Source organism: Haliotis asinina, chromosome 2 (assembly GCF_037392515.1).
Source record: "Haliotis asinina isolate JCU_RB_2024 chromosome 2, JCU_Hal_asi_v2, whole genome shotgun sequence".
NCBI classification, from domain to species: Eukaryota; Metazoa; Mollusca; class Gastropoda; order Lepetellida; family Haliotidae; genus Haliotis; species Haliotis asinina.
In genome coordinates, this window is record NC_090281.1 from 74,322,921 (window position 1) to 74,339,016 (window position 16,096).

The window sequence follows — 16,096 nt, forward strand, 5'->3', positions numbered from 1 at the left end:
CATTTGTGACAAGAGAGACGGTACAACGAATTGGGCGAGTACACTTGGCTGCTACAGGTAGCTTGACGATTATGAACGTGCAATACATGCTAACCGTGACATGAAATCAACACCGCTACTGTTTTACACCTGTCTCAATATTGTTATTAACTATTTAATATTTAGCAGACAAAAAGTCAACCTTACCCATTAAAACAACACTGCATATTTCTTCGAATGATTAGACTGCAATTTCAGGCATAAGATACTGATATTCCACGCTAACCTTTAGTTAAGACGAAGACAAATAGATGATTGGGGCATTGACAAGCATTTTAGATGTACAACAATTCTGTTAAAAAAAAACCAGGAAAATTTCATTTGCTTCGTCAAATGGATCGGTGGTCTTAAACATATTTGCTCAGTCTATTGTGTTGATTCAATTCATTGGGATTGTACCTGTTCCCAAATCAAGTGTGCTATAACAATTCATGCGTGAAACGCACGGGGAAAATTAACTTCTCGATATTTAACAGACAACCTGTCTCCCTCTTGTTTCAAGTGGATCGTTCTGTGGGGCGTTCCCAAGTATGCAAATTGGGGTCATTTGTCAGGCCATGGATCATCTTATATGTGTTTACCAGTAATGAATATGAGCATCTTATGTACCCTTTTATCACACAAAATAGTCAAGATCACCTCTTGGTTCTGCAAGGTCAAACAAAAGAAAAGCATAACACAAAATGATAAATGCACGAATTACGACATACATTTCCAGATTGTAGATTGAGAACAAATCAAGCTTACATCACCCACCAAAATACTCTCTCCGTACCTCGTCACTAACTCCTGGAATGAGGATGTCCCTGTATGCTGAAGCTGACATAAAAGGTCACAGCCTCAGGATGGTAAACCATCACATGTTGCATAGGCTTTATGGCCCTCCATTTAAGTAATAGCAACATTTATAATACTGTCAAACACAAAGTACCTTACACAAAGTGAGTATTTACTAGCTATACTCCTAGGAATGTCATAGATGACAGTATGTGTCTCACATATCTATACAAAAACAATAACTCTCTATATCCTTTTTATCAGGATAGATAAGCTGTTTCTTCACAATCAGGATCAGATCATCTGTTTTGAACTTCCTTGTCCTTGTAGCTGTAAGTAAGTCTAGAGTCCATAAAACTCTCATTCAGCCCACATTCAATCAAACACATGTGCAAAAACTCCTAAAAATATTTTAGAATTAAACCTCACAGCACAGTTCCACAAACTCAAAAAACAGTTCACTTCTTCTCATCTAAGTAAACCTGTTCAAATACTTAAATTGTTCAAAGGGCCATGCAGGGTTTTTTTAACACATTTAACTAAAATTGTAATCATTTTATATAAATTGCTCATCCTAACTTTGGAATTAGCTTTTCCCAAAATAACTGCGCAGTAGGGTAGTGATTTCCATAACAGAAAAACTGCAATACGTGCTTGAGTATGATGACATGAACAGACATGATTGAGTATGATGATAGGGACAGACATGACACTTATAGCCTGCCATGATACTATAAATACATTGACATATCTGTATACATACCACACAAATTAAGTCAAGGAACGTGCACATTGTCTGGGATATTTTACATGAAATTAAGAGTTTCATACCAAAAATATCCCATGATATTCATTATTACTAACTTTTTGGGAAGGAAAATATACATCCACAAAATCATAAAATGTAGGAGAAACTCTGTTTCAAGCAATAAGTACATGAAACCTCAACAGAATCCAGAATTTCTGACCAAAAATAACTCATATTCCTGCCAGTGATCTTCCACCAACGTTTTTAGTTCATTTTTCGGAAAAACTTAATTGGAACATATTTTTTACATTTATTACCATTCGGGACTATTCTAAACACACATTACCATTATTTATATTTGTAGAGTGCAGCATTCCTGCCCCATGTCTCAAGACTAAATAATCAAGCATTTGGTCTGGTGGTTGATAGCATGAGCAACACCCTAGCCTAATGGGTATGACGAAACATTGTCACCTTGCTCCCACCTTACGACCACCAAATCCACATCTGAGTCAGTTCGTGATAGCTGGGGACCCTGTTCCAGCTCTGAAATCCCTGAGTGGTTTCCTTGCCAAGAGGACGAAGCTCAGCTGATAATCCTGCACATGCAGTCAGTGAATTTCAAAAGCTTGACATTCTATCCCTGCCTTCTTATCTAAGCCCCATTCAAGGTCTGCATCTGACCTGCTTGTGTGGCAGGCCTATCAACAACTACACAGGTAATTCTCGAACATGACAGCTGTAATAGCCAATACACAGACAAAGACAGTGAAGTATGATGAAAACTGCCACCATATAACAGCTAAAACAATATCATTTACAATACAAATGAAATTCTGTCCTTATCAAAATATCTGTGCAAATATTTGTTGATTTCATCTAATCAAATAAATATCATACTACAACCCTGTTTCAAATTCTTAAAAACTACTACGAAGTCAGAATGCAAAGTGACCCACAAAAATTAAAAAATACAACAAAATATCCATATATCATAAAAATATATAAAAAATACATCCTTGGTCTTACCTTGTGGACCTATTGTTAAGAGAGGACTTGTTATCAATTGCATAACTTTATCAGATTAATATTATCTCAGCTCTCTTCTAAGAAACATTCATCGCCTATTCCCAGGTACCACAAAGTAGATGCAAGTTTATACCAGTCATCGCCAGTCCAAAGATGCAGATAGTAAATACTACTTACCTATGTACTAATGTTACATATACTACTATTTATACAGTGACTCAATGCATCAATCCTACTTCCCTAAGTACTATCAACCACTAATGGAATAATCTAGCAAGGCAGAAACGGCTTTGTGAAAAGCCAGAGGACAATCATAAAGATTACCTGCCTGTCCCACCTATCATAATGTTTCCTAACACACCTGTGCCCTAAGGCCAAACTGACCACAATTAATTAAGCGAATATACAAGTCCTGCTACACGATTTACAGGGTAATCCCACATAAGAGAGGAAAGGTATTTCTAAATAACTTACATTGCATAGCCTCTCTCATGTCTCTGGAAGACAAGTTCAGACAATTGTAATTTTAACACTTAGAACCCTAATATCATAGTTCAAATTTCAACATAATGTATATATAAACATTGGTACCACCCACAAAATATCCCTATGGATTAACCTTGCAGTATTGCTTTAGCACAAGTCCATAAATTCCCACCAAAGGACACACTGTCTTTACACAGTGTACACAGCAAGGAATCAAACCTAGGTAACATGTGACAAGGACTAACACCTTAACCACTACACCACCATATCAATTTTATAAGAAGCACCTACATGAAGTCTTACCTGTGCTTTTGAACATTTCAGGTATGCTGACACAACATCGCACATTCAGTCAAGTGAGTATAACATGACTAAATATTTACATAAACATCACTTCCAACTCTTCAGATACCACAGGATAGATTCCATTACCCCTACATTCTATCTGACAGTCCATGGCTGTCTACCTGTCTGCAGCTAAGTTCTCTTGACTGATGAGGAAACACCTATATCAGAATAGAAACATGACCCCCTTGAAGATAACAGATAGTCTTCGTTCCACTAAAAAACAAGGGATTAGGATTTGTGGTGAGGAGAATCACTCGCCTAATCATTTTTTCCCAACTATTGTAACTCTAAGACAGTAATGCATACACAAGCTCATTAAATAAATGTATCACCTTTCAATCTAGATTTCAGTCACGATTATATCATCTTAAACCTGCAGACATTTAATGCCTCATGCACAAAAGATCTGAAAACACTCCAATTTATGCTTGGGAAAGACCTCCAGTGTGCTCATCTCGATAAATCTTGGCTTTTGTGTTCATCTTGTATGAAGACTACACTCAATCTACCGGCAGCCTCACTTTATCATGGGCTGACAAGTCACCTGCAACTGATCACGACCCTATTATACAAACTCTTTCTTTTCTATCAGAGTCAGTGCAGTGGGGTAGCCTAGTGGTTAAAGCATTCACTCATCAAGCCTAGGACCAGGGTTCAATTCCACACATGGGAACAACATATGAAACACATTTCTGACAGTCCCTCCCATGATATTGCTGGAATAATGCTAAAAGACACATAAAATCATACTCACTCACCAGTATGTCTGATTCCTTTTATAGCGTACTATCTTTTCTCTCTCAAGAGCTGACATTATCCTGTTTTCCCTTAATAATCTTAAAATCTACCAACAGCTTCAGACATGTCTTGCATAGTCAGTCTCATCACAACCCAAGAGCTGACAGATCTCCAGCTCCCTTCCCGTTCTTAATATGAACCATCATCTTCAATCATGGACAGTCTGCATCCACATGAGCAAATCTCTTCAGTTATTCACCAGTCCTCATCATCTTCAGACTCCTTCACATTCTACTACTACTACTACTCCTCTGTGTTGAAATGAGGCACATTCTGTTGATAAACATTGGGTTTCTTTTCTAAATCCCAACACATCATCACACATTCCACTTCATGCTTTAACTATTTCCACTATGGAATCATACTCTCCCAGTCCTTTCCAACCTACCTGTCCCCATCCTAACACCTCACTGATTCAAAGGAGAACCACTATTTAGGGACAGACAACTTCTTTATTGGAACAGATGCAACATTTCTGTGTAGATCCTTAGCACTGTTGTCAAGGAAATGATCAACTGCTTTGCCACGTTAAAAAGAACCTTTCTGATTTGTCCTCACTGTTCTGTCTTTCCACCAACCCCACCCTGTGATAAATCTTGCTATCTTTCAATCCCCATCCTAAAACTCCACTCTGACCTACAAACTACCTAGTTGAACTCAACACAAATCAATCCTCCTAAACCCATTTAATAAAGCCCTTGTAACCTTCCTCTCTCCATCCTAAAACACTTAATTTTCTAACCATTTAGCACCCTGTCATCTAGCCACATGCCCCCTTTAGTAACCTTTCCTGACCTACATAACCACCTCTTCTTTCCTCCCACCCCATGCAAACAAACACCAACTGAACCCAAATATACTTACTGTAACATAACATGCATGTAACATGCTGTAAAAACGTAATTTTAATTTTTCCCATCCATATCAATGTTGTTTCCAATGATTAAATATTTCATTTCCAGGAAAATAATTAACAATAACAATCATCACCTATACTCTCTGTAGGTTGAACATCACCACACAATTAAAACATAACAGCACATCTGACAAATTCTCTTATAAACAAACATGACCTTCAAATGCAAACACCAATACTTACTCACAGATGCTTTTGAGCATCACAAATACTGCAAGGATTACACGTTAGCTAACGCTGATGTCATGGAGCACCTGCTGCTGAGAATGCTGATCATGCTCCCACTTCCAAGCAACACTGACCCTGTCCCGGCAACAACTCTCAGTTAACAAACCTCAGTTCTCCCTTCTTATCTCCACCCTGTCATCCAGCCTAAAACACCCCAGCAGATGCAATCTGTCACCTGACAGCACAGAGAAGTACAGGGACACGCGTAACAGTACATGTCTTCCAACGGACATCTGATCAACAATTATGAAAACAGAAGTGATGTTACTACTGCCTGTTGGCAACAGATGGCATGTTTTCTGTTAGACGTTTAAAGTTTGATGACAATGGATCTCCCCACAGATGAGTAAGTCCTAATGTTTTAAAGAGTTTTCCTAAACATTTGACTTTGGATCCAATTAATGTGTCCGCTGATCCTTACAAATCAGTCTGCCCTCCTGGACTGAGAGATGTTCTCCCTCTAATTAGCACAGCAGTATATCACTGACTACCCACACTGCACCTCCAGGTGACCTTTGACCCACACAAAGTATAGCAGTCACAATAGTCACAACATTGTTGGGGCAACTGATGCACTTGTCAAAACAATCTTCAAAACCTCTAACACATAGTTGCAACAAGAGCCCACATTAATACTGAAGAAAAAGTAGATTCTAACTTTATCATGAGACTTATTAATCATCCATCCTTCTCTGTGGCCCATACACAGATACCCTATTTCAGATCCTTCTCTGGGGCCCATACACAGACACCCTATTTCAGATCCTTCTCTGAGGCCCATACACAGATACCCTATTTCAGGTCCTTCTCTGAGGCCCATACACAGATACCCTATTTCAGGTCCTTCTCTGCGGCCCATACACAGATACCCTATTTCAGGTCCTTCTCTGTGGCTCAAACACAGATACCCTATTTCAGGTCCTTCTCTGTGGCCCAAATATAGATACCCCACTTCAGGTCCTTTTCTCTGACCCACCTACATATACCCTGTTTCAGTTCTTCTCTCTGGCCCACCTACCCCTATTTTCTCTACTTTCCCAAACTCATTTGCGGATCCATCTTTAAGTAACTTGTTTCTTCCTTCTCCTCTATTAATGCTCATATCATTCCAATGCATACATCGTTTAGTAACTGAGTTCTGTCTCTTCAAATCAGCTGTAAGCAGATGCCTAACCTCTCTTACATTTGCAGCATTATGTAACTATGCAATGCTTTCCTCATGAGAATCACAATGATTACAATACACTAACACCTGTGTGCATATTCGGATTATCAATATGAATATGTAACAAGTGCTATCTTCCTGCTAACAACAATCATCCTTTGCATGACAAAATCAGTTCCCCAATGAACCACATACACTATGATGTACTCCAATATCCATTTCATAATGATGAAGGGGTTGTAATCGGCATGGGTACTCATGATACAGATGTGCAACTCTAGCACACTAGCCAAAATCAGAACACGGAAACGTACCTTGATTCACAGATGCCACCATGTTTTGGGCCTAAGTGTAATAATGGATGTCAAAAAGTGTTATGGAGACCCAAAAAGTGAAATACTTATCTTCCAGTTACTTCGATATAGTGCATGTTTCCACAAAAGGAAATTCTAGACAGAAATCACCAATCATTATTTCTTACAAATTAACTGGAATGAGTGCGATTCCATGAATAATTGATTTCTTTAAGTGCATTACGAAACACTGCCTTGTGAAATTTTATCCAGTTTATTCGTTTTCCTAAAACCAGTAGAAAAGCATAATTTTTGCATATTAAGTGTAATGGACTAATTAATTGGTCAAAATTGTTATAACTGCGCCAGAAGCATAAGGGTTGGAATCCCTGTTGATTGGAACAGTCACATTGTTGTATAGATGCATTTGATTGTGTTATATTAGAAACATGCATACACAGTACCGAATATTTTACAATGCACAATACCATTCAAGTTCAGATGAATGGGAACAATGAAATATAGTTTCAGTTTGGGGCTGCAGGATATGGATGGAAATGTACCTGGGGTAACATACCTGTGCCGATGACCCCTACAGTTTTGATAACCAATCCATCATTTTCCCACATTCAATCAAGTCCACTTCCTCAAAACTCAGCCTCACCCACAACGGGTCCATTTCTCCCCATACCAACACGCCCCTACCACACCGATCACATCTCCCTGAACAGTCGAGTCAACCCCAACACAAGCAGCCTTCACACTCCTCCCTCCCCCACTGACCCACATTAGCCAAGGTTTATGGCCAGCAGGGGTTATTCATGTCTTCAGGCCATTGTTTGAGGAGAATGGTTGGTCACTCAGGAATGTGATTACTATATCAAGTATAGTCTCCTGTAATGTAGCTTACAGTAACATATGATATATGCATTTTTGTCAAACAGGACAGAATACAAACCCCACACAAGGTGCACTTTGATTATACTTTGACTGTGATGTCCATTTCTACCTGTACTTTTACACAGAATAGACAAGTAATTACAAGCCATACTAATCATGAAGTAAAAGTGAGTGTGTAAGTGAGTGAGTTGGATTGCATTTGCCCTGTGAAGTATTTCAGTTATTTCACACCAAGTTAGTACTATCTGACTAAAGTGACACATGTTTACCAGTTTTCTGAAACATGAGGACAGGACAGTTGCTGACAGATCAAGGATGATAATAGTGTCGAAGATGAGATCCTATCTTATCTGATCTCTGCATATTCAACAAAAACATACAAAATATACACGCAAATTTTGAAGGTAAACGGCACAAAGGACACATTCCTCAACTGGGAGTCTTTTCGATAAGTGCTTATTAATGTTCAGACAAGGATGAAGCTGCCAGATCGACACACAGCATCCCAACAATAGACTTACTGCATTAGCTTGTCAAGGGCCATTGACAATATTCAATATACACACACTTACACCAGTTATCCTGATAAATCACAACATCCTTGGAATACCTACACCATGTATCATTGAAGCTCAAGCAGAGCAAATCACACCTCACTGGACCTCATTCAGCCATACATCCTCACCGGGTAGTTTACACCCATATCACACGCTGCCATTGTGTAACTATTATCCTTCTCTAACACGGGATGTGTACAACATAAGCATCGCATTCCAAACTCTTAATAAACTATTTTATTGGTTTATAAAGAAGAGGGAACAGAAAACAGGGACGAGTTTAATTACCATGGTAACCTAGGGAGTTGGGGGATGACTGGGGTCATGGGTTATTTCCCTGACATGACCCGTTGAGATAGGTTAATGATGAACGTATTAAATCCCATTATGACAGGAATGCCACTTACCATGAATATTAAATTTCACAGGAATAATGGTACAACATAATGTGGATGGGCTAAGCTTGAGCGAGTAATGCATTAAAAAGAATTTCAGCTTGTTAATCCATTACCAACATTTTTCTCAATTTCCTTTTGCCCTTCCCCTGATACCATTTCATAACAAACACAGGTACCTGCAAATATGACACTAATCTGAGGATAGTGAGTGAGTGAGCATGTTTTTCACACAGTTTTTTTGCAATATTACAGCAACATTATATTGGAGGATATCAGAAATGCTAGGTCTTAAGTATCACAGTAACGGAAATACAAGAAAAAATGTTAGCAACAATCATAGACTTCTCATAAAACAGAGGGTTCAGTCAAAACTGATGACATTAGTAACATCTTATTGATCAATATGTTTTACACACAATCTCAACTACCTGGAAGTATACAACACCTCTTATGGAATAAAGACCTCAAATAAATAATAATCATCAAGAAAATAAATATTATTTCAACCCTAAAACTCACCATTTGAGTCATTATGACAGAGATATGCAATACTAACTGTCGCAGGGAGAGCCTATCACTCAGCCACTTTAAATGCTTTATCTGCACAGTTACATGTTGTAACATAAAACAGAACTTACTTCAACTCCTTTGTCTCATACTGTCCACAAGTTTTTCCAAGTAAATATCCACAACAGAACGTTGGTGTTGGTTTGTGGTCAGTACAACATTCCAGTGGGACTGGTCACCAAAGACCTGCCTGTCCTCTTATTGGTCGGATGGCCAGGTGATAAGAGTGTTATTCCCTAGTGTGTCGTATTTCCCTCTGGGCGATACAGCTCATAACCCTCTCAGGTGGTTGAGTAACTCCCACTGTTGGCTGGATCAGCCTAAACAGACTCCTTTACCCTTGGATTAGCTGAACCATTTTATCTCCTATTAGTTAATGCTGTGGGACAGTCCACTGTCCCTGTAATAGGGGAGCCGGGCAGAGGTGCGTAGGAAGTTACTGATCAGTGACATTTACCTCTTTAGTTGGATTAATGGTCTGACATACATGTGTCAAAGTTATAACCTGATCATGAAGATTTTACCAACTTAACAAAATATGCATGCATTTGAGGAAAACTAAATTTTTAAACCAAAGCAAAATTGGACATCAAAGTTTTCTATAACAACTGGCACTTGAATCCAATCACCATGTAAGAGTCAATGACTTTTAATACTTAATCATATGACGAGTATACCTTGACTTTCAGTTTAAATTAAAACACTGAAAAGTAAAATTAGAACTTCACAACAAGTAGTGTCAAATCCTTGAAACCGAAGATCATATGGTAAACTTTATTATATGGTCTCTGTTCAAATCAACAAAAACGGCCTTGTGAACTGAAATCTTAGTGGGAGCTCATTCTCCTTGTCATGTGATCAGTTGTGAGGGGAATACTTCCAAGTAGGATGAATCCAAAGGAACTGAACACTCTTGGCAGCCATGTTCAAACAGCCCTGAGGGATCTGGTCACACAGAGGGCCAGTGTGGCTTTAGCTCTACACGTGTGTCCGACCACAACTACGTAAGTCCGCAAGTCAACATCCCAAACCACTACACAAGGAAAATACTGTCAGACAGATTGTGAGGAAAATCCACAAGTCAACTCTCTCAACATGGCAACTCTATGAAAATTGTTGTTATTGTTAGGGAAGGGGTGTTAACTATTCAAATTTATCGAATCAAATCTCTGTAAAAACATTCCTGTGCCTGAGAGTTTTACAGAGTATTATGTCCCTCTTGGAGTGTATTGGGTTGAGATGGGGTGCCATTAAAGCCAGTGGTCAGAAAGGAAGCCTAGGTCACAAAGTTGGAACTGATAACACACCCTTAGCAGTACTACAGCATATATGACACTATTTAAACTGCTGAGGACTGACCAGTGGAACTTCACAACCTCCCCACCTCTCCCTTTTCATCTGAGTGACCATGATTGTTTAAAAAAATTACCATGATTGTCATAAAATGTAATCAACAAGTTTGAGCTGTCACCAGCTAATGCTGACCGAGTTGCTACATTTCAACATATCATAATTTAAGATAAATGTTTAAGATATCAATCAGTGAAATGTCTGGTCCATATTCCCCTAATTCAAAACTGAACCTAAATCAGTAGTACATAGCCACTGCTATTTTAGAAATGTAATACTTCAAGACAGATTCTGTTAAGAAAATATCAAAATCATTCAATCTTCAATAAGATTTAACATAATTCATCCATAATACACTCTGTGAAGAAAGATTTTTAAAAATATTACTCACAAAAGAAAAATTCAGAACACCAAAAAAGTGTCATCCTACAGCAAAGTTCATATTCAAATCTTCATTGAGAACCTGACATCAAACAAGCTAAAATAACGTTGCATGAACAAAACTATTTGTTTGTAGAAACTGTTTACAAAGAACACATATAATGCGCAAATGTGGATTTATGAGACTAATTGACATTCATATCTTTTATTCACACCCCAGTATCATTACATCACAAGGTCAGAGGTCACCCATCCCTGTCACGATGTTGACTGCTTTAGCAGTCCATCACAGGTAGCACTTGACTGCCTATGTTTACCTGTGGCAGGTAGATAACATACTTGAAATCCCATGCAGTGTTCATTGGACTGTAATCATGCTGAATAACAGGAAAACCTTGGACCTTCTAACATACCATCTACCACCGTGGACAATGATCAAGCTTTACATTGAACTATTACTACCAAATACTCTACTGAACATTCTCTTATTGTCATGAAGATTTTGTTTGCTTCTTTTTAATGCTACATTAAGAAATATTCCAGCTAGATGGTGGCACTCTGTAAATAATCAAGTCAACAACAAAAAATCCAGTTACCAACAGTATTAGCATCGATCTATCCAATAGGGATACCATAACATATGTCGACCTCCCAATCTGGTTAGTCCCCTCTTGTGACAAGGATATGGGTTACAGAATACCAGATCTGACGCAGATCTTCAAGGGTGTTTGTCTTCAAGAACCTTAGAATGAAACTTGCTTCCTAAAAATCCTTTCCCCTTGACGATATGCCTCACTAAACATAAATACTTCCTCCAAATCCAATCTGTCAACTGTCAATGAAGACTGATTACTAGATTTGAAAACAAAACATAATCTAAAATAATTTGTTGATGAATTTTCCATGAAAATCTGATAACAGATTTCTCATGTCCTTATCCTAAGCCTATGACAAGTGATACAGGATACCCTATTCAATAATACTGATATCACTTTCAGTATCTGTACATGCCATCAATAGCTTTATTGGTGGAATTCAGTTCAATAACATTGTTGATGGGGACGCATCTTGATGGATGTATCCCCCAAATCGTCATGAACAGGTGAGGATGTCTTAAGTCATATTCAGCTGACACAAAATAAGTCTCAATGCACATTCTTGCTGTGCTGAAAAACAAGCATTTTCTTATGCTTGAGATGCTCCTTACAAGGTGAGGGTGCCTGAGTACATAGGACTAACATGATAGCATCTTTCTGTACATGTTATGATTATAAACCTTTACACTATAATAACGAGTTTGGCAATGACAGTCTGTAAGGAAACATTTTTAAAAGTTTATTCTTTTCCTAAACAAATCTGGCAGTTCACTTCTACCACTATTGCCCTAAGTGAGCTCAAATGAGATCTCTCCCATTAGGATTGCAGTTATAGTTTTCATATTACCGATGATAATCTGTCATGCTAATAATAATAATAATCAGTGCTGCACTGATTTGGTTCAATTTATCAAAAATCAGATCTGACACTTTAGTTTCGATTTTCATTAACAATTATCTCTATTTCATTTCAATATTTTAATACCTATTTAAATTACAGCCATAGCACGATTTTACTCGTACTCAAGCAGTTTCGAGTTCTGAAATAAGGCAGAAAGTGATTGGTTGATGCTGAGCTGTTTATCTTATGAGAATTGTTGTTAGTAAACATTGCCAAGCTGATGATGGATTTCATACTAAGAAAAACAAGAGGTAAATGAAATCTGATGTTATTACTCGTATGAAGAATCAAATAAGAAAATGATGAAAATAAGGGTCCAATATCGAAAATCGAATTGAATCAAGGTTTAGGTGAATCAATGCAGCCCTTGTAAGTGGCCTATAACTAAGTCTGTACACTGTAATATGTCATACAAATCCTGAAACAAATACACCCATGCAAGTCTAGAATTTGAAGCAAGTCTAGATTACAACAATATTAAGGAAGAAAGTGTGTGGGCTCCCATCTTATTGACATAATTGAAATCCATTTTTTTCTGTAAAATATGTTCATTTCAGAGAGTAGATGTTAGTCTAGGGAGACCTGAAACATCAGATAGCAGATAAATAAACATATCAAGATGATGACATTTATCCATTCCTGGTCTCCTGGTTGCCCCTGTTTACACACACCATGGCTTCGTCACCAGCCTGTAGAGGCATGTCGACTGTACCAGGCATTCACTCCAACAACTGACAGTTTTTATACCAATATTTCATTCACTGTTTACTGCTGTAAAGAAGAAAGGGATTTCATCAGACAATTAAAGACATATCTCATTGACCCTGCCATTTCTTGCATGTTTTTTTATTTATTCCACCTTTCGTATTGGTCTTCTGGCATTTCTTGCACATTGTTTTATTTATTCCACATTTGGTATTGGTCTTTTGGTATTTCTTGCATGTTTTTATTTATTCCACCTTTGGTATTGGTCTTCTTATTTCCTTCATTTCAAGTGGCTGCTTAATGTTTTATGAATCTACATTCATTCATTCACTCATGAGTGAGTGTGATTTTAAGCAGTTTTTCGCAATATTCCAGCAATATCACAGCTGGGGACACCAGAAATGGGCTTCACAAACTGCACACATGTGGGAAAATGAACTCAAGTCTTCAACATGATGAGCGAATACTTTAACCACGAGGCTACCCTATCATCCCTCTGGTATAGACAATGGAGGTTTTATTGCATAAGACTGAATGTGCTTGAATTGTGAGAGAATAAACAAGGACTATAGTCTGCTTGCAGTGAAAACATACCAAAGAATTTCACTTTATACAGAAATGTAGATTGTAAAATGTTAATTTGAATTGTGAATCCTCATAACATTACCTGAATACAATTCACAAACTCTCATAGTTTCAATCGCTATCATTAGTTGGTATTATGGGGATGTTCATGAATCAGTCACCGACTTATCAAGTATAACTCATTTACAGACAGCTAGCATATTGAAAAGTTGCAGCATTAATAACAAAACTAACAAAATATAGAATAGCAGTTGAACTTAGTCAGGACCACAAATAGGTGCGACTGTGAGCATAAGCACTGATCCATACCAGTGGCCATGTCACCAACTCCATCAACCTGATCCGAATCTTAGTTGTTGCTTAGGACAAGTGAGTGAGTGAGCTGGGTTTTATGCCACTTTTAGCAACATCCCAACAATATCACAGCTGGGGACACGTGAAATGGGCTTCACACTTTGTGCCCATGTGGGGCATTGAACTCAGGTCTTCGGCATGATGAACGAATGAACTCCTATGCTGCCCCATGGCTACTTAGGGCAAGCGCAGGGTGCTTAGAACCTTGGTAGGTTATCATCTGAAGACATTGTGCTCTTGCTTGCCACTGAAGTCAACACATTATACAACATTTCAATCAGCATGTTCAATCCTCTTAACATTCAAAAATAGTCTAATCCTGTCCTAACATTGGGGCTCATAAATACTTTTTGGAAGGTACACCCCTTTGGTACCACCTGGCAATGCTCGCTCTAACACTGTTCCAAGACACTAACATAGCATGGAACTATATACCTCCTTCATGAAGTATATGCTGGTCACATCAACAGGCCACTGACCTTTTACTGGCAGATGTCAAGTGGACATCAGCTATCCCTGGCCACAACAGAAACAGGGGTGTTGGTGAACAGCATGGACGTCAATCACTGCTAATGCTACACATACCTGAATTGATTAACCTCTACCTGAGGTGATAATTAGCACACAGGTGATTGTTACAAGGTGACGGACAGGCAAGGACTTAACTAGGGTTAATGATATTCTATACTGAAGAGGTAGGTTGTCACTAGTATATTAATATTTATAATAATGCTCTTTGGCTGAAATAATGCCAGTGTGACGTGAAATCTCAAGCCATAAACAAAGTTTTTCCATGACACATCTGCAAGCATGTTGTAAGGTTGATAATGATATAATGAATTTCATAAATGTAAACTTACAGACTTCAAACAAACAAGGGTCAAGATATGTGTTTATCCAATTTCACAAAAACGTCTTGTCATATATTTCCTCCAGTGGAAGCATTAAATGCACAATTTTAAGCATACAATGGTGTTTTGTAAAGTATTTGTAGAGATTGCTATGAGCCACACATGATATATTTCATGTTCGCCATATTTTTTGGCTCATTTTTTACAGGAAGAAAAATGAAAAATAGTAAAAGGTTTACAATGATATTTGGTATTTACCTCTTCCATACAAACTCTCAAAATGTACTGGTCTGACAAGCAGAGTTCCTGGACATATTTGAGACACATCTAACAATGACACAGGTGAGATGAAATAACTGTGAGGACATTCACATATTTTCTTTATGCCAATGCAATTATTCCATGTTCAATGTTTCAGACAAATTCCTCATTAATAAACATCTGTTGTTGACAAAACACAAACCATCAGAAATATTGATGCTGCCATTTGCTGTAAACAAATTTACAAACATGGATCCCTGTCAAATGGAAAAGAATGTCTTTGGGAAAAATGTGCTGACAAGACCAAATCATATCCACATGCTCTGGGTAATATCTCTATGCTGTGAACATGCCTCCTCTGAATAAGGTCATAACATAGATTTTGTTTCTGTTGTTTCACAATCCTAAATTTTAAGTGATCATGTCGCTTAACTGTCCCATTCTTGGTCCCATCAATTACAATGCCCTAAAAGAGCAGGCAACTGTTCACACACTTCAATGGAATGTTGTTTCCGACAACACATAATTGAGCTGGCACTGATCTTACTCTGGCAGCCCAACACATTAACACAAAATATTTGGATAAATAATCACATTTTTTTCCTATATTAATAGATTAAACACTAAATTCACAACACATGAGAGTCTGATCGAAGATTTTGCACAAAAGCCTCAGGAAAAAGATAGTATAGATCACATATACTCTAGGAGGTACAAACACATAAATCATTTAATGACATCATCATAAATGAAACTCTGTCATTAAAACTACTCATTTCAACATTTAACAACCTTAAATCGACCTTACTGATAACAGTGCACAAGTCTCTCCCCCAAACGAACGAACGAGGGTGCCTCTGTGA

The 16,096-nt window shown here is 37.9% G+C and overlaps 1 protein-coding gene across 3 annotated transcripts in view; it reads right to left on the reverse strand.

Moving 5' to 3' along the window:
• LOC137274300 (serine-rich adhesin for platelets-like) overlaps positions 1-16,096 on the reverse strand; it is a 192,464-nt gene that overhangs the window by 76,287 nt on the left and 100,081 nt on the right. The window lies entirely within an intron of this gene.